Below are 20,580 nucleotides of genomic sequence, written 5' to 3' on the forward strand. Positions count from 1 at the left end.
TACCGCATCAATGTCATGGTCATCAACAAGTAAAAAAAATATATATATATATCAAGATAGAATCCCATTATATTATATGAGAACAAGCAATTCCCACAAAAGTTATGTTTATTTTTCCAATGGATTCAATGACACAATAATATTCTACTCTTTGAAATCAAGAGACGGACTGATGCATCATTTCAAGTGAATGCTGTGCATTTAGTGTGCGTGTTAGTGTATTTGATGGCTAGATAGTCAAGTACAATTATTTCTTATTTTTGGTAGTATTATGAGACAATCCACAGTGGAAAGATCTAGAGACCAAAGTTACAAAGTGTATCTGTGTGCTCTAACTGTGCTCCATTTATAACCTACAAAGGTCAATATCATTTTCATGTAAAAAAATTCGTAACCTTTTTATCTGTGACATGTTTTTCAAGTCCATTTTATAGTCCTAAAATAAAAAATAATGGGAAACAATCCCAAAACTTCTGTATAATCAATCCCTGAACGGGTTCGGGTTGATGATCCTTCTTATCGACTTTGATTACTCTAGCCTTGGGAGACGTTAATGGGGTTTTTTCACTCAGGAACTCTGTGCTTCCAGCAGTTAGCTGTCAACAGGCTGGGCATGAAATGAGGCTCAGACAACGACGCAGTACTTGGAAGTGATAACAATACAACGTTTTGTTATTGTCCGGTAAACTGTTCATATTCATTCAGTGAATTTTGTAATCCTGCTCGCTCGAGAGATGATGAACTCGGGACACGGTAAGCTCGCGCTTGGTTAGGCAAAACACACCTCTTTATCGCAGTTTCAGTTTTGACACATTTGGCTTTGTTGTCGTGAAATGTCACGTAGACAGCGGTTTACATAGATTGTTTTTCACAAACGACTTAGTTGTTATTTCGTAAAACAAACCATTTCAATCAGGGGTTTCACAAGAGTGAATGTTGAAATGTAAAAGCGAGAGTTGTTTTGAGATTGACGTTTGCTAGCTACTAGTAACTAGCTAAGTTAGCTAGTCATTAGGTTTAGCTGCATTCAAAACTAAACTAGGGAGTTTGCTAGGGCTTTGTTTCACCCATGGCTAAACGCTAGCGAGCTGCTGTCAAAGCTAGCAGTGTATGCATAGTTTATTGAACATAAGCTTACTAACCGATTAAACATTGCCCGTGTTTCCTTATAGTTAATAACATAAGCAGGAAGTTGCTTTCATATGTTTTAAACTGTGCTTTGAAGCAACTGAAAAGCCAGATGGGTAACGTTAGTCATTTCATACGTACAGTAGCTAGTTATACTGTTGTGGCCAACATTTTCTCTCAAATGCAGACTATGGGCAAATTGGATTACATCTTTGGAAACATTTCTCACCTGAGCAAATGTTTGAGTGATGCCATGATGAAAACCACATAGTTACACAAATTTTGACGAAAGTATTTGTGTGGCAAGTCCAACGTGAAATTGAGTGTGTGTGTGTTGTGCAATTTTACACGTTTTGATGTACAAATATCTATATGACCATTGTTGAATTGTTCTCTTTAGCAGGTCATTGAACACTATGGACATGTGAGAGTCGACTCTACATGAATGCAGACGCCGAGACAATGCTGGATTGAATGGCACTGAGGATACGAGGTAAGCACTTTGCCAGTAAATTTCAACTGATCAGTGATCCATTCTCTGTGACACAACTGACCTTTGAGAGAGAGAGAGGAAAGAAAAGAAAACAGAAGGAGAAAGAGAGACACTGATTTATGTAACACACATCCTTTATTCTATTGGAAACGATGGAGATTGCAGCATCAGTCAAGGACAGGTTCTAGGTGAACCATAGTAAGACACACAGGGTGTGTGGTAATGGCTGGAGCAGAGTGAGTGCAATGGTATCAAATATGTGTTTTGATGCCATTCCATTCGCTCCTTTCCAGCCATTACTATGAGCCGTTCTCCCCTCAGCAGCCTCCGCAGATCAGCATGTCTCTTTTCAGCCCAAACAAATGCAAGGAAATAAACGTCATCACTGACATTCTCTGCTGCTGAGGCGAGGGCCAAATGCCCTCTGCTGTTTATTCTTTTTGAGCAGACCTGAGGTATTTGTCAGGTACCTTGAAATGGATTTGACCAATTGGCCAAGTGAAAAGTAAATGGCTGTCTGTGGCTGCCATTCAGCACTGTGATAAAATAAACACGTCAAATAAACAAGTCCTGTGAAATGATTATTCAACCGTTTTCCTTAAACAAATGTATCCCAAGAAAGACTCAACAGTTTGGGTTTTGCAACCTTTTGCACTTGTTGTTGGCCTAGGCTTGTTTATTTCATATTCAACAAGTTTTTTCCCCCCAGGGTGTTTCCCATTGGCCTATATATAAGGGCTTATCTGTTTGTGCTATTGACAATTATGCGATGTCCTGATAGTGTGTGCGAAACCTGCTTAATGATCCACTGTTGGTTGCACCCTTTTTACACTGCCCTCTAGCATGAGTCATTTCAAGGGGCCTCCTCGTGTGTACTCAATACGATATTGTATGTGCTAGGCAAGCTACCGTTAGGCAAATTCTGAAATCAAATTCTACTAATTCCGACTCTACATCCTTTACTTCACTCTCGCAACACATCACCTAGCCTAACACTAAGGCTATTAATAGAATTGCTGTGTGTTTTAGTCAAAAACACTTTTCCCACATCTGAAAACGTCATCCACACAAGAGACATGGCCTTGAGCAGTGTGAAATCCTCTGGATTTGTGTGTCGGGTTAGAGTTAGAACGTGTGAAAGCGAGAGAATGGATAGGGTGCCTTTAGCACCTGTTTTAAGACTCACTAAGCTTAGCCTAATTTGTGTAGCAGGTGCATCAGAAAGAGAAGTCACACCTGTCCATCAACAGCAAAACCGGAGGCATCGTGAAATAGATGTCTGTTATACAGTAGAAAGGGAAATCAAAGCAAGCCTTCAGTTCCTGTCAAGCAAAAGCTGCCGTGAAACAAATCTGTTTGATTTTCCTTTGGTAGTCATGGCGACTGTTCATTTTGACCACATTGGCACATATGGTCGTGAGGTCGAAGTCTTAGAAGGTCTCATGTTACTTTTAGGCCAGATAGTGAGCCCCTACATAAGAAGTTAGCAGAACGCTAACTGATTTGAGTACAGGCTGAAATGTTATGTGTTTTTTTTTTCAAGCCGAACACCCCATGCTTGTTGTTTAACTTTGGCAAATGATGACGGATCTCCATCTATCCTGTTTTGCAATGTCATAGAACAGGTGTGTGTAGGCTGTTCTCTTCACAGTGCAGAGGCCTCCCTGTAGATTGCTGGTAATACCACACTGCGTTATTGTGCGCGAGAGTGTCGTTAGACTGGGAAAATGTGCTGCTTATCACAGTTTTATGCTGGGCCTACGGATTACACTGTTGACTCGGCACCTGTTCATGGCTTTGCCCCTGACTCACTACTTGGCCATCTGGCCGCCTAAATATTTCCAAGATGTTGGTCTATTTTTATACTCAGGCTCATTTCTCCTCCATCAGTCATCAAATTCACACTATTTTGTAATGGCTCTTTATAGAGCAGAGCACTGAGTTGTTGACTCAACTGTACTGTTGTCTTGTTGCGTCATGGTCCACGTCACACGTTAGCCGTTCAGAGGCTGTAACAGGTGTGGCAGAAAGCTGAGCAATTGTGGAGGAACTTTCCCTTTACGCTAAGGCACAGAGGAGAAACTCAACACATTGCCCTGCCACAGCTGATCAAGTCCAACAGGCTCTTCCTATCAACCCGAGCATGTCTATGCAAATACAGGTCAACGCTGGTGACGTTTAACTCCATGGAATGGCATTGTTGTTGGTTCTGATCTCAACAGGTTTGACTGGGATTAAGGCAGGAGGGCACAATGGTTCAATAAACAGGCATTTCTTTTGGCCTTGTTACCCATTTCCCTAGTAGTCATGAAATGCACTCTCTTATCAGATCAGACAGACATTTGTAGCATTAGGTGCTTAGGCTAACTGAACCTTCATCTGAAGTGCAACCCAAAACAAATTATGCAAACCAATCCCCCTTATCAGTTTGTCTCTTAAAATACTTATCGATGTTTCTCAATGACTCATCGTTGTTGTGATTTGTGCTCTATGGAATGTGCTCATATGGAATGTGCTCTATGCAGAGCCTCATGTGAGAAATAGAGGAAGAAGTGCCAGTGCTTGAGTAATCTGTTTTGAAATATGCTTGATGTTAGTTGTCGGCCGTTTATATCACCATTATTCTCCTCTTGGCAACACCGACATTCTTTCCGGAAGGTGTTGAGAGCAATGCGGCGGAGGCAGCAGCAAAGTTAGGAGACGAGCAAACAGCCCTTGCCTTATTTGTCTAAGAAAAGTGAGGAGAGAGGAAAATGTTCTCCCATCTAGTGGAACGCCTTCCCAGAAGAGTGGAAGCTGTTATAGCAGCAAAGTGGGACCAACTCCATATTAATGTCCATGATTTTGTTTGATGAGCAGGTATCACCTACTTTTATCATGTAGTGCATGTCTAGCTACAGAAATAGAACCGATCCTGCTTGTGTTGCCTGTGAGTTTTTGTTTAATAGCCTACTGATTCCGTGAGCACCAAGCCTCACGCAACCACATGTCAGATAAACAATTTCACAAATGTGGCTGTTTTTAATATTTGCTGTAATAAAAAGGCTTTACACTTGTTTTCCGTTAGAACAGCCTCTGTGGTGTTTACACTGTTCGAAATTGTCAGAGAAATTATATTTATTATAATAATAATTGCCTAATAACCCTCCTTTTTCTTGATCTCCTTTGTATTGTTATTATTGCTATTATGATCATTATAGTAAGTAGGCTAATGTCATTATCATTAGTATAGCAGCCTTGTATAGCCACCAACCATTGAACTTTAGTTCTTTATTTCAATACTTACAGTGCATTTGGAAAGTAATTCAGAGCCCTTGGCTTTTCCCACGGTTTGTTACGTTACAGCCTTATTCTAAAATTGATTCATTTGTTTTTCCCCCTCATCAATCTACACAATAATCCATAATGAAAAATTAAGAACTGTTTTTTTAAAAGACATTTTTCCAAATGTATTAAACATTTTAAAAGGATCACGTTTGCATAAGTATTCAGACCCTTTTCTTTGAGATGCAAAATTGAGCTCAGGTGCATCCTGTTTCCATTGATCATCCTTGATGTTGCCACAACTTGATTGGAGTCCACCTGTGGTAAATTCAATTGATTGGACATGATTTGGAAAGACACACACTCTTTCGTCTATGTAAGGTCCCACAGTTTGTTATAACGAATTTATTCATGTGATTGTGATACACTATATGTCAGGCCCTATTGGTCACGTGCATGCGATGCATTCATGTGTCATAAAGAGAGCAAGGGTTGAGTGAATAGGGAATGTTTTTACTAAACAAATGACGTATTTCAGTAACAGTCAAAAATGTCTGTAATTATGTTGCAGCTTTAGCATCATGGACAGCGAGATTAACACTGATGTTCTGCGGTGGTCGCTGCAGCAGTGAGGAGAGAGAGAGACAATGGGTGTTAGTCACTTGCTTTCATTTTTATTTTTATTACACAACGCAGCAAGTCTGAGCCTGACCTAGCACAATCAAATCAATTGCGATCGGACTCCCTTTGGCCTTCTGTGTGTCTTCATTTTTAAAATCAAACCGTGTGCTTAAAGCATCAGACAATCTCAGTGGATATAGTTGATTTGATTAAAACACGTCTATATACATCAACTGAAGACACCTGGCTGAGACTTCCAATCACAGCGGATCACATTGTCCATTCTGTTAACAGGCCCCTCCAACACCAATGAAGATTATTTCAATATGGCAGCTATTCATTTTGTCTTCATAGCTCAGTGATTCCTTGTACTCCTGAGAGCGCTCTTGTCTTTTCCCCAGGTCTCTGAAGACAGTTGTTTGTGCAGATGGGGTCAATGCCCTCTGAGTTCCCTCAGAAATAATGACCATTACAGAAACATGTCAACCTGTTAGCTATGAGCGATAACAGAGGTGGGTCAGGCATAGTCTCTGTACCTAGCAACAGGCCGTCCATCATCTCCTACCCCTAGGATACAATTACTTGTTTACCAGGAGAAACAGCGCTGATACAAGGAGGGTGGGAGGGAAATAAATATAGACAGAGTATAAATGCTACTTCCCAAGCCAATGTCTGTCGCTTTTTAAAAAATGGAGATGGCGAGGCAAGCCGTGATTAGTTGCTTTCGTTCCGAGACGAAAGCAGACAGAAATAGAGATGTCTCATCCCAGAAAGCCGAACACAGACAGATGAACTGTCATTTTGGACCCGAGCTGTGTCATTCCAGATCCTTCAGTACACGAGGCCACTACCTAAGTGATTAGTCATGGATATTTCTTGGCAGCTCAGTCCATTTCAGAACACATTAGTCACTTTCACTATTGATCAAAGTACCAGAGTTCATCATTAACAGTCAGCTTAGAAATGCCTAGCCCCTTTGGTTTCTGCTATATACAGTGTTATTAGCAGTGCAGTATCACAAACTATTGATTGTTCTTCCATGTTGGTTTGTTCCTCATTTCCTAGTCTGTCTAGCTAGGTATCAATTCTTCAGCACTGTTTTGTGCTGTAGCGTACGGTTGCCTTGGAAGTTGGCTGTTGTGGAACTGTGTCGATGTGTCAGGAAAACCAAATGACTCCAGACAGATAGGCTTTCACTCTCTTAGGTGTGTGTCCGTGTTTGCACACTTTCACTTGTATGCGACTGTGCGTTCATGTGCTTGTGTATCTGGATGACTGAGTGTGTCGATTAGCCAAGGGGGAGACAAAGTTGGAAGGATTAGAGTCAGTGTTGGTGAACACTGCAGCAGTAGACGGCTGGACAGAAAGGCCAAGAAGATCAAGGCCTGCAGCCTCCCGAGCCACGGCATGTTCACTCCGCTACCATCTAGAAGGCGGAGATGGTACAGGTGCATCAAAGCTGGGACTGAGAGACTGATAGAAGCTGTTTATCTCCAGGCCATCAGACTGTTAAACAGTCAACACTAGCCCGGCATCTGCCCAGTACCCTAACCTGAACCTTTTTCTGTCACTAGTCGGCTACTACAAGGTACTTTACCCTGCACCTTAGAGACAGCTGCCCTAATACATAATCATTGAACACTGGTCACTTTAATAATGTTTACATACTGTTTTACCCTCTTCATATGTATATATACTGTATTCTAGTCAAAGCTCATTATATATAACTACTGCTGTATACATATTTTCTATACAGATAATGTCCATACTCGGAGGATCCATGCTGACTTAAAAAAAAAAAAAAAAAAAAATCACAAATCACGTATGCCTCTAAGTTTAATAACTTAGGAGCGCAATTCAAAATATTTGCGCTAACAAGTCGTTTTCTTTGTAGTAATGGTGCAAGCATGACAGTCATGAATCTGCTCTGTGTATTCTCCATGGTACTCGGGCTGGGGTTACAGTTAAGTAATCATTGTAACAATTATCATCTGGTGTTTTTTTGGTCACACTGGTGCTCCTAAATTAAAATATTTTGCACAGCAAAATATTTTTAGGTGCAAAAGTGAGTAAAATTGTTGCACTTTAGAGCCCTGATACTGTGTATACACAAAATTTGGTAAAAGACCAAGTCCATATTGTGGCAAGAACAGCTCAAATAAGCAAAAAGAAACGACAGTCCTTCATTACTTTAAAACATGAAGGTCAGTCAATGCGGAAAATTTCAAGAACTTTTGCAGTCGCAAAAACCATCAAGCGCTATGATGAAACTGTCTCTCATGAGGACCGCCACAGGAAAGGAAGACCCAGAGTTAGCTCTGCTGCAGAGGATAAGTTCATTAGAGTTAACCGCACCTCAGATTGCAACCCAAATAAATCCTACACAGAGTTAAAGTAACAAACATCTTAACATCAACTGTTCAGAGGAGACTGCGTGAATCAGACCTTCACGCTTGAATTGCTGCAAAGAGACACCTACTGAAGGACAACAATAAGAAGAGACTTGCTTGAGCCAAGAAGCACGCGCAATGGACATTAGACCAGTGAACATCTGTCCTTTGGTCTGATGAGTCCAAATTTGAGATTTTTGGTTTCAACTGCTGTGTTTGTGAGACGCAGAGTAGGTGAATGGATGATATCTGCATGTGTGGTTCCCACCGTGAAGCATGGAGGTGTGATGGTGTGGGGGTGCTTTGCTGGTGACACAGTCTGGGATTGATTTAGAATTCAAGGCACACTTAACCAGCATGGCTACCACAGCATTCTGCAGCAATACACCATCCCATCTGGTTTGGGCTTAATGGGACTATCATTTGTTTTTGAACAGGACAAGGACCCAAAACACACATCCAGGCTTTGTAAGGGCTATTTGACCAAGGAGAGTGATGGAGTGCTGCATCAAATGACCAACTGGTTTGGGTTGAGTTGGACCGCAGAGTGAAGGAAGAGTAGCCAACAAGTGCTCAGCATATGTGGGAACTCTTTCAAGACTGTTGGAAAGTTATACTTCATGAAGCTGGTTGAGAGAATGCCAAGAGTGTGCAAAGCTGTCATCAAGGCAAGGGGTGGCTACTTTGAGGAATCTAAAATATATTTTGATTTGTTTAACACTTGTTTGGTTACTACATGATTCCATATGTGTTATTTAATAGTTTTGATGTCTTCACTATTATTCTACAATGTAGAAAGTTTGGGTGTGTCCACAATTTTGACTGGTACGGTATATATATTTATATTTCGGACTCTGGTCCAGAAGCTAATTTCCTGCAATTCTATCCATTTTGCAATGGGCTTTTGTACTGTGCAATTAAATACTGTAATGATATTTATGACTGTTCATTGCATTTTAGTTACACTGTTTATATGTACTGAGTTTTTATCTATATACTGGATTCTTGACATAGCTCACTCTAATATATCTACAACTGTACATATCATTCTTAGCACATCTTGTGTGTTTGCATACAGTTGAAGTCGAAGTTTACATACAACTTAGTTGTTCACTATTCTTGACATTTAATCCTAGTAAAAATTCCCTGTCTTAGGTCAGTTATTATCACCACTTTATTTTAAGAATGTGAAATGTCAGAATAATAGTGTAGAATTATTTATTTCAGCTTTAATTTCTTTCATCACATTCCCAGTGGGTCAGAAGTTTATACACACCCAATTAGTATTTAGTAGCATTGCCTTTAAATTGTTTAACTTGGGTCAAATGTTTTGGGTAGCCTTCCGCAAGCTTCCCACAATAAGCTGGGTGAATTTTGGCCCCTTCCTCCTGACAGAGCTGGTGTAACTGAGTCAGGTTTGTAGGCCTCCTTGCTCGCACATGCTTTTTCAGTTCTGCCCACAAATTTTCTATAGGTTTGAGGTCAGGGCTTTGTGATGGCCACTCCAATACCTTGACTTTGTTGCCCTTAAGCCATTTTGCCAGAACTTTGGAAGTGTGCTTGGGGTCATTGGTCGCAAATGGGTCTTCCAAATGGACAATCTTTAACTTCCTGACTGATGTCTTGAGATGTTGCTTCAATATATCCACATATTTTTCCTGCCTCATGATGCCATTTATTTTGTCAAGTGCACCAGCCCCTCCTGCAGCAAAGCACCCCCCCATTATGACCAAACAGTTCTATTTTTGTTTCATCAGACCAGAGGACATTTCTCCAAAAAGTACAATCTTTGTTCCCATGTGCAGTTGCAAACTCCTGCACCCGCTATAGCATCTGCTAAACTGTTTACATGACCAATGAACTTTGGTTTGATTTGAGATGGATACCCACAAATCTTAGACAGGAGGACTACTGCCGGAGCTGCTCATTTAACTCCCCTAAACATAACAAGGCTTCTTATCACAGCCAGAAAGCTAGAAAACTCCTAGGTTTGCTTGAAGTAGACTAGTTGATAATGATCAACTTGAGTAGTTTTTTCTATGTAATACCTGGTGTGACATCTGGTGTCTGCATCCACAGCCAATTAGACACCTCATCAGAATCGAGTTGTTTTGGAATCAATTTCAATTAGTATTTGAATAACAGACGTATCAATATGTGTTTTATAACACCCGGAGTGAGTCATCCAAGAGTTGTAAAATACATTGTTTTAGCGTGCCAAAACTAGTAAATCCAGTCAGTTTTTTTTATAAGAATGTCTGATGAAGTTCATATTGTTCCACTTGGTTTTTATATAGTTGGATATGAAACATGTCCAACTTAATTTATTGCCTTTGTCAACAGTGTCAGAAAAACGTTGTACCCCATAAACTGTTGTACAGTACCACTTTTCAGTGCGTAGTTTCCACCCTGGTACAGCAATTAAAACTAGAGGCCGACCGATTGTGATTTTTCAACGCCGACACCGGTTATTGGAGGACCAAAAAAGCCGATACAGATTAATCGGCCGATAAAATAAAATATTTTTTTAAATTTGTTTTATTATTTTTTATCGGCCGATTTAATCTGTATCGGCTTTTTTGGTCCTCCAATAACCGGTATCGGCGTTGAAAAATCACAATCGGTCGGCCTCTAGTTTTAATTGCTGTGTGACAGCAATTAATATATATATATATATATATATATATATATATATATATATATATATATATATATATATATATATATATATATATATATATATATATATATATATATTTTATTTATTTATTTATTTATATTTATTTATTTATTGCAACCTTCCGGTTACTAGTCCAACGCTCTAACCACTAGGCTACCCTGCGGGGCGGCAGGGTAGCCTAGTGGTTAGAGCTTCTTACCTGGGAATATTGAAGACTCATTAAAAGGAACCACCAGCTTTTCAAATTTTCTTTTACCTTTATTTAACTAGGCAAGTCAGTTAAGAACAAATTCTTATTTTCAATGACGGCCTAGGAACAGTGGGTTAACTGCCTGTTCAGGGGCAGAACGACAGATTTGTACCCTGTCAGCTCGGGGGTTTGAACTTGCAACCTTCCGGTTACTAGTCCAACGCTCTATATGGGGTGGCAGGGTAGCCTAGTGGTTAGAGCTACCAGAAATACCGATTGTTATGAAAACTTGAAATCGGCCCTAATTAATCGGCCATTCTGAAAATTCGGTCGACCTCTAATTAAAACTGCTCCAAGTTTCTAAGTGGAAACGAAGCTCCCATATCACAATAATTAGCCTAGACTATGTAGACCATGCCCCCTCAAACGAGAACTGCAATTGTTATGTCTGGCTTTAGTATAGCTTTAGTTCAAAGGAGCTCACCTGTGAGTAGCCTTTGTTTTAATAACAACAGCGTGAACTCTTGAACCCTTGGTTCAACTTGGTAGTCAGTTGCAGACCCAAATGGCTCTGGGTGTCGTCTCAGCCATAGGGAGAAGAAAATAACATTGTAGCCTACCTGTAGCCGTAATGGTTGACTGTGCCAACAGCCAAGGTTGTCTAGGTGCGTCGCCCATGTAACCAGAGCAGTGGAACAAGATCCCTGTGTGTCGGCAGCGTAGCAGTTCTGTCGCTGTCAAGGCCGTGTAGCTCATTCAAAGATAATGAGGGCCTGTTTAGGAAGTTGAGTGGTGGTTAAGTGAGGAGTGCATTATTTAACATGGATGACATGAGGGGTCAATGAACCAATATAGCTCACATTGATTCAGCCTAAAGTGTGCATGTTAAATCCTTTCCACTGGAGCCATGAAATTCTGTAAGTGACTTTGACAATCAGGGTTCCCATTCTTTCTCTTTAATCAAATACATTTTTATTTGTCACATAATCACTCCAACCTAAGTGTATGTAAACTTCTGACTTCAACTGTAGGTATTACAGACTCTGTCAGGGAGAGGTTGAAAATGTCAGTGAAGACACTTGCCAGTTGGTCCGCGCATGCTCTGAGTACACGTCCTGGTAATTCGTCTGGCCCCGGGGCCTTGTGAATGTTGACCTGTTTCAAGGTCTTGCTCACATTGGCTATGGAGAGCGTGATCACACTGTCATCCGGAACAGCTGGTGCTCTCATGCATGCTTCAGAATTGCTTGCCTCGAAGCGAGCATAAAAGGCATTTAGGCCGTCTGGTAGGCTTTGTTACTTACATATTGAAACCAATACCCTTGGCTTGCTATAGAAATGTAGTGCCCTATAAAATCTGTTTTTATGCCCTATAAAATGCCCTATAAAATCCTCATTCCGTTTTGTTTTTCCAGGTTTAAGTTTTTCACTTTCAAAATAGAACAACTATTTTATTTTATTTTATGGTTTTGGTACAAAACAGTACTTAAACCACATCATTAGACCAGTTTTGAGTTCTGGGAAAAAATCTATGAAAGTGATATCATTCTGCTAGGTAGGCATAGGCTTCTTCGTAGTTAGCATTTCTTTGAATTTTTTTGGGGGAAAGCCTTTCCATCTACCAGCAGATGGTTTTAGTTATTTTACTAAAAAGAAAAATTTACACCAAAGAAAACAAGTGAAAGACAAAACAGTACAGATAAAAAAAACAGGTTATCATTAGCATTATCTCTAACGGCTACACAAAGTGTAGGCTAGACACCCACAACACACACTAACGGGCATTCCTGTGCCGTTGCTGGAAAATACGAAGCTTATGCATTTTGTTCAAGTCCTGTGATTAACTTAGGCAAATTCAATGAATTGTCTAATAAGTTCAATACATTTAAGGCTCTGTTCAATCAGATCCACTTCAGGCAATGTCTGCATAGCGGATGTTTTGGCAGTGTCGAGGTGGAACTGCATCAGAGCTGTCAAATCTACAAGCGGCTCCTGTCATTAGAGGACATTTGTCTTTGGCTGCACGTAGTTGCATTATGTGAAATCCCATGCAGCCTTATTTACACGTTAGAACACAATTTTTTTCAATTAGAGCGTAATTATTTCTATATAGGCTACATTTTCGCGATTGGGTGATCACTGATTTTGACAGCTACCATACAGTTCCGACACCGCCAAAACATCTGCTATGTGGGTTGGTCTCTGCTATCGCCATGTAATGCTTGCCTACTAAGTTCAATAAAAAATATTAAATTGTTGAATTCCCTTTTAATGTCTGGATTCTGTGAATCAGTCTGCGTTTTCCACAATGTGGATTTTTATAGGGCCCTAAAAATGGTCTGATGAATTCACCTGCAATCTATATCTTTAGCTTGAGACTCAGACTTCAGATCTATGTTGTGTTCGTACATATCCAACATTACTAGATGCACTGTGGACTTGGGATGTCAGCGATATGGATGTTTTGGAAAATACATGTGGAGGGACAAGCCAAGAGCATGTTTTTGGGGTTGTTAACCTCGAGTGACAGCTTGTTTTATATTGGCATATGGTCACCCTCCAGCTCTCTCTCTCTGTCGCTCTGCCTCTGTGTCTCTCTCTCTCTCTCTGTGTCTCTGTCTCGCTGATGGGCACGTCATGAGCACTCTCTCTTTGCCTCTCATAACTTCTCACATCTAGCGTCCTGCACTAAGTGTCCCTTGTCTTAGTGGGCACTGGGCATGGCGTCACATACTGTACCCATGCCAGCCAGCCCCTTTCTCACTGAAAAGAACAACTGAACCACAACAATACCAGAAATGTTTTTTGGAATGTATTGGGCATCTATTGAACCTTTTTATCTGTGTAATAATGTAGCCATTTGGAAAGAAATAGGCTACTGTTATGTAATTAGCTGCTCAAACATGCGATAGGTTACCGTTAGGCCTGCAGCATGTTTGTTAATGCTGTTGGGCTTTTGTATAGACCAGTGGGTAGTGTGCACAGTAGTGAATGTACGGTACAGTATCAGGCCTGGGGGAGAAGTATCAGGCCCTCACCCGGACCTTTCCTGTTTAAAGAGAGCAAGAGAGAACTTCTCTAAACATCAGGTCCGTTTACGTAATTTTTTCTACAGACTTCTAACTATTCTGGGTAACTGAGCACGCTCCCCATTCAAGCCCTGGCCCAGAGCATTGCCCCTGGCAGCAGTGACGCTTTTCCCTGGAAGATGCCTCAGGAAAACAGTTGGCTCCTTGTTTACAAGTGTCTCTTTGAATTGGTAGTTAGTGAGGCTTGAATAAACGTCCTGCACGACTGCTATACCCTCACCCCACCACCACTACTACATCCTCATTCCAAAAATACTGTTTAAAGCCTGTGCACATTCACTCTTGAAGTGGTATTTTCAGATGAGGGAGTTCTGACTGCATTGACAGGCTGCCCTGTGGTCATCCTGTCTCATTGACTGGGGTATTTTTACCCAGCCTGTTAGCACTGGCCGGTGCATCAGAAAACATGCACACTGGTTTTAAACTGGCTTGTGTGTCAACACGCTTTCTCTCTCACACACACACACAGACACACACACACACACACACACACACACACACACACACACACACACACACACTCTCTCTCTTTCTCGCTTTCACTGTCTCCCAAACATGTTTATTCATGCACACTAGTACACACTTACTGGTAAATACAACATATGTGGACAGTCAGGCCTCCAGCTCTCTGATCCTCTCATCTAGTGTTTTCTGTGGAGAGACACACACACACACACACACACACACAGGCAGGCCTAAAGCAGGCAGCCAATGGCAGGTGTTTTAGCATCTGTGTGGGAGTGTGTGTGGGAACTGTCAGGTGGTCTCCAAGTTTTCTAAAAGTGTCAAACAACAATGTCCTTAGCATGTGGGTGGTAGAGCAGCTTGTCTTCTGTCCCCTGTATTTACTGGCCGACGCTGTCATCAGTTTTTTTTTTTAGCTAGCTGTGCTCAAGCATTAGTCAATGAAGCGTTCACTTTTAGAGAAGTGCAATCCAGAGAAATGGAGTTGGAACACCTCTCTGAGTGTCTTCTTCCCTTGCCAATTAACACTGGCACACAGGTTGTACTCTCACAATCAAACACTTCGTATAAGGCAATGAATGTCAAATCAAATTGTATTTGTCACATGCCCCGAATACAACTTACAGTGAAATGCTTACTTATACAAGCCCTTAACCAACAATGCAGTTTTAAGAAAATCCCTAGAAAAGTAAGAGATAATAATAACATAATTAAAGAGCAGCAGTAAATAACAATAGCGGGGCTATAAACAGGGGGTACCGGTACAATGTGTCAATGTGCGGGGGGGGCGGCATCGGTGTCAAGGTTAATTATGTTAATGTAGGTAGAGTTATTAAAGTGACTATGCTTTTACAATTTCTTTGGGCCTTCCTCTGACGCCTGGTATAGAGGTCCTGGATGGCAGGAAGCTTGGCCCCAGTGATGTACTGGGCCGTACACACTACCTTCTGTAGTGCCTTGTGGTTGGAGGCCGAGCAGTTGCCATACCAGGCAGTGATGCAACCCGTCAAGGTGCTCTCGATGGTGCAGCTGTAAAACCTTTTGAGGACCCATGCCTAATCTTTTCAGTCTCCTGAGGGGGAATAGGTTTTGTCGTGCCCTCTTCACGACTTGGTGTGCTTGGACCATGTTAGTTTGTTGGTGATGAGGACGCCAAGGAACTTGAAGCTCTCGACATTCTCCACTACAGCCTCGTCGATTAGAATGGGGGCATAAACGGTCCTCCTTTTCCTGTAGTCCACAATCATCTCCTTTGTCTTGATTCCATTGAGGGAGAAGTTGTTGTCCTTGCACCACAGGTCAGGTCTCTGACCTCCTCCCTATAGGCTGTCTCATCGTTGTCGGTGATCAGACCTACCCCTGTTGTGTCATCAACTAACTTAATGATGGTGTTGGAGTCATGCCTGGCCGTGCAGTACAGTAGAACAAAAGAAAACGAAAAGTCTATATACAGTGAGTGCTAATGAGGTAAGTTAAGGAAATAAATAGGCCATGGTGGCGAAGTAATTACAATATAGCAATTAAACACGGGAATGGTAGATCGGCAGAAGATGAATGTGCAAGTAGAGATACTGTGGTGCAAAGGAGCAAGATAAATAAATAAATACATTATGGGGATGAGGTAGATGGATGGGCTGTTTTACAGATGGGCTATGTACAGGTGCAGTGATCTGTGAGCTGCTCTGACAGCTGGTGCTTAAAGCTAGTGAGGGAGATGTGAGTCTCCAGCTTCAGAGATTTTTGCAGTTCGTTCCAGTCATTGGCAGCAGAGAACTGGAAGGAAATATGACCAAAGGAGGAATTGGCTTTGGGGGTGACCAGTGAGATATACCTGCTGGAGCTCGTGCTATGAGTGGGTGCTGCTACGGTGACCAGTGAGCTGAGATAAGGCGGGGCTTTACCTAGCAGAGACTTGAAGATAACCTGTAGTCAGGGGGTTTGACAACGAGTATGAAGCGAGGGCCAACCAACGAGAGCGTACAGGTCGCAATGGTGGGTAGTGTATGGGGCTTTGGTGACAAAACAGATGGCACTGTGATAGACTACATCCAGTTTGTTGAGTAGAGTGTTGGAGGCTATTTTATAGATGACATCACCGAAGTCCAGGATCGGTAGGATGGTCAGTTTTACGAGGGTATGTTTGGCAGCATGAGTGAAGGAGGCTTTGTTGCGATATAGGAAGCCGATTCTAGATATAATTTTGGATTGGTTGGTTGGTGCGATATGCAAATTGAGTGGGTCTAGGGTTTCTGGGATAATGGTGTTGATGTGAGCCATGACCAGGCTTTCAAAGCATTTCATGGCTACATTTAGGCAGGTTATTTTGGGCACAGGGACTATGGTGGTCTGCTTGAAACATGTTGGTATTACAGACTCGGACAGGGAGACGTTGAAAATGTTACTTTTAGCACTAAAGAAGTAGCCTATCAGGAGTAGGGTGAAGGGGAGTGTAAGTTGATCCTATATCTGTGCCAACTGCCAACTTCTAACCAGAGCATAGAACGTTTCTATACTCCCCTTACTATATTAAAAGACACAATTGATAGCCATGATCTCATTTCACTGCCCGGCATTTCTCTCTATCCTTGCCCCGCTAGTTTGACCACAGGAAGTCTGTTGGGTGAGGGAGGCTTGCTCGACTAAGATTGTCCTGACTCCAGACAGTGGTCAGGTGTAAGCACACTCACAGGCCTTTCTATCTTCCTTTACCTCACCTGTCTAGTCCCCCTCTTCTTTCTCTCCTCTCTCTCCCTTTAACACCCTCCTTCACTATGCGTTCTTTCTCTCTTCGTTTCCCTACCTCCAATCCCGTCCTCCCTCTCTCTCTCCCAGGTCCTGACCTTGTACTTCAAGAAGACACACGCAATGCTATCATCTCAGTCAGTGTTAGCTAAGCTCCAGCATACTGTGCTGCTTACACCTATTCAGCCGACCGCCCCTCTCTCCCATAATCCCCTCTTTCTTATCCCCTGCCTGTGCTCTGTGTCAATGGCATTAGCACAAAGGCATTTTCATACCCAGCAGACTCGCACCCACCATTTCAATATAATTGGAAAAATTATTACGCCGTATGCTTTTATTCTACATTCTATCTCCACCCTGGTTGTAGAGGCCCGTCTTGCAGTTTATTGCGAATTTTCTGTGTATTACATCATGTAAGAGCACAAAAGCATCACTGAGAGAGAGCAACAAACATGTTTTTACTTCCCATTTCCTCCTTTCAACACCTTTCGGTAGTGTTATCTTAAATACCCTGGTAAATTGCCTTTTCAAAGGCGGCAGCAACAGGAATTGTTCACGACACATGGGGAGAGGATGCTTTCACCAATAACCAGAGGCTTTGGCTTTGTGTTGGGTTGTGTGGGTTGTCATTGCTTTGGGGGTTTCAGTAAGTGACTCAGCAGGTAGTTGCTGTATTAGCAAAGAGAGGTTGAATAAGTAAAGAGGGATAGTAGTGTGGGGGGATTATTGCTAAACCCTGCCTAGGAAACATGGGCTGGGATTACACAATCTCTCCAACAGGCCCTGGAAGGAATGAAAGTTAACATATGTAGGCTTTATCGTTTTATGTTTGTCTCAAGCAAGTTTGCTTGGTGAGCTACGGTATCCGTCGGTCCCTTTGGGATTGGTAATGGAAGGTAGGTTTTACTCAAAGAACACTGAAACGCTTTGCTTTGGCCAATAGTGTTTTTCTCTGAGTTGCATATAGATTTAGATTCATTTTAATACATTTCTCAACATATCCTTGAGCCCTAGGATCTTGAGGACAACCACCAAGCTCCTGTCAAGCCTCTGCAAAACAATGGCGGTGCTGCACATTCTGACTTCATCTTGACTCATCCCCCCCACCCCCTTCAGACTTTTTCTCTCACCACTTTTTCCTAATGTCCCCTGAATGCTAGCTGCCAGAATTATCATGTTTATTCTGGATTGCCATTTGGAAAAACAGCGTTTGACATTTGAGAAGGCCTCAGAGGGGGCTGGTGACGTGAGGCTATTGTGCCATCCCTCCCTCTAGCAGCCTGTTATTTCTGTCACATGGCAGACATAAGATGACTTGCACAAATACCCCTCTCCTGAGGGTAAGACAAGCTACCATGGAAACAACATTATTTCAGAAGTTTATGGCTGTCAGACCCAAGGCAACATGCTATTAACGCTCAGAAAGGATGAGACTAACTCCTTGTCCATTGCCAGGGCGAATGTTCTATATTTACCCAAAGAGCAGTATCAATAGCCCTGGGCTGTTTTTTAACCCAGGATAATACTACTATCAACATGCAGCGTGAGCCTATAATGCTGTCCCTAGTGGTTGAACCACAGGAAAGAACATCAAAATAATGGTGGTATTCCCTGCTCAGTCCCTCCTATGCCATCAAACCAAGTGAACCTTTTTTCCCACTAGATACCAGCTCAGAATGGTTTGATGTGGTTCAGTTTCAAGTGTGAACTGAGAGCAGGGCTGTTGAAAGAATGTCTGGTATTGGATATCCTTACTGACATGAAATCATGTCTTTTTTTCTTTCTTTTTTTGCATGGTGAATTTTTAGCACCAGCTCCCACACGTTGACAGTCTTGTCTTATTGTCTAGCCCTATTTCTTTCTGACTGCAGCTAGCATGACCAGCGAAGACCTCAAACTCAGCAGGGCCCATTTATCTTGCTGCTGGGCGAGCTAGCCACTAAATTGATGTGAAAGCTAAGCAGATGCTAACATGCTAATTGGATTAAGGTTAACAAATGAGATATGATGGTTTTCCTAATTTTCAAGTTAAAGCAAAGACATGTTTTTTTTCTCTCCTCTGAATCCTAGTGTTGTCGTGTTAGAAAACAACAACGTGTCACCTTACCAACAAGGTAATTCATTCCAGGAAAGATTTGTTGGTAGTGGGAGTTGTTAGTTGGCATGACGACTAGATATGTGGTTTTTTTTTTTTTTAAGTAGCTTGATGCTTAAACTGCTGGTTGCGCATTTCTGCATTAAGGAATATAGGATTATCCGTTGTTCTTGCTCCTTCGACACAGCCTTTCCTGTTGTGCATTATTTTAAGAAAGCATACGAAAGTTGCTATTGTACAGGTTATCACCTATGCTGGCGAGAGGATGAATAATATTGATACTATGGACATTACCTTGTATAATTCTGATGGTTTGAAGAGATGGGTCGTTTTGTTGTGTCAAGGCCAGAGAGAGACTGGATAGAGGTCAGAGGTCACTGGTCCTGGAAAGCTTACCAAGGAGGAAATTAGCTGCAGCAGGAGAGGTCGGTGCACCAGGCAGCTCATTGCCAAGCCTGTTCTGTGAAGTCGGACTAAATCCTCTTGTTTTCTCTCCCTATTGTTGTTTTTCTTAACAGGGGCAAGTTTACATTGTTAGGAAATGTTTTTTTAGTACTGTTATCTTGAAAAGAATTGTCTTTACCTAGGCCTATTTATGTTTTCCTAGTTTGTGCGTGTGTCTGTGCATGTGGTCCATTCTTAGTAGTGCGTGCGCCCCTGTTAGCAATTCGCTGAGCTTACAGCCTCTTCAGAGAATTATAGTAGGTTGTATAGTTTGTCACTTGTTTGCATTACATTTAATAAGACCATATGGCCCCAACTTGTTATAACAATGAACACCATCCTAGGTCGACCGATTATGATTTTTCAACACCGAGACGATTAATCGTCCGATTTAAAAAAAAAAAAATAAACATTAAATCAAATAAACTTTTTTTATTTTTTATATCTATTTGTAATAATGAAAATTACAAGAATACTGAATGAACACTTATTTTAACTTAATATAATACATCAATATAATCAATTTAGCCTCAAATAAATAATGCAAAAACAAAGTGTTGGAGAAGAAAGTGAAAGTGCAATATGTGCCATGTAAGAAAGCTAACGATTAAGTTCCTTGCTCAGAACATGAGAACATATGAAAGCTGGTGGTTCCTTTTAACATGAGTCTTCAATATTCCCAGGTAAGAAGTTTTAGGTTGAAGTTATTATAGGAATTATAGGACAATTTCTCTCTCTGATTTCTATTTCATATACCTTTGACTATTGGATGTTCTTATAGGCACTTTAGTATTGCCAGTGTAACAGTATAGCTTCCATCCCTCTCCTCGCTCCTCCCTGGGCTCGAACCAGGAACACAACGACAACAGCCACCCTTGAAGCAGCGTTACCCATGCAGAGCAAGGGGAACAACCACTCCAAGTCTCAGAGCGAGTGACGTTTGAAACGCTATTAGCGCGCACCTCGCTAACTAGCTAGC

General features: G+C 41.6%; 1 protein-coding gene across 6 annotated transcripts in view; it reads left to right on the plus strand.

Annotated features, from left to right (window-relative positions):
- Positions 1–552: 552 nt before the first annotated feature.
- LOC109889527 (testis-expressed protein 2) overlaps positions 553–20,580 on the plus strand; it is a 58,685-nt gene continuing 38,657 nt past the window's right edge. For 3 of the 6 annotated variants that reach the window (XM_031829442.1, XM_031829447.1, XM_031829462.1), the window contains exons 1-2: positions 553–753; positions 1,529–1,621. The gene's annotated coding sequence lies outside the window, so the exon portion shown is untranslated. The remainder of the gene's footprint in view (positions 754–1,528; positions 1,622–20,580) is intronic. The other 3 variants (XM_031829444.1, XM_031829452.1, XM_031829459.1) reach the window with 3 other exon arrangements.

Source organism: Oncorhynchus kisutch, linkage group LG1 (genome assembly GCF_002021735.2).
Source record: "Oncorhynchus kisutch isolate 150728-3 linkage group LG1, Okis_V2, whole genome shotgun sequence".
Lineage (NCBI taxonomy): Eukaryota > Metazoa > Chordata > Actinopteri > Salmoniformes > Salmonidae > Oncorhynchus > Oncorhynchus kisutch.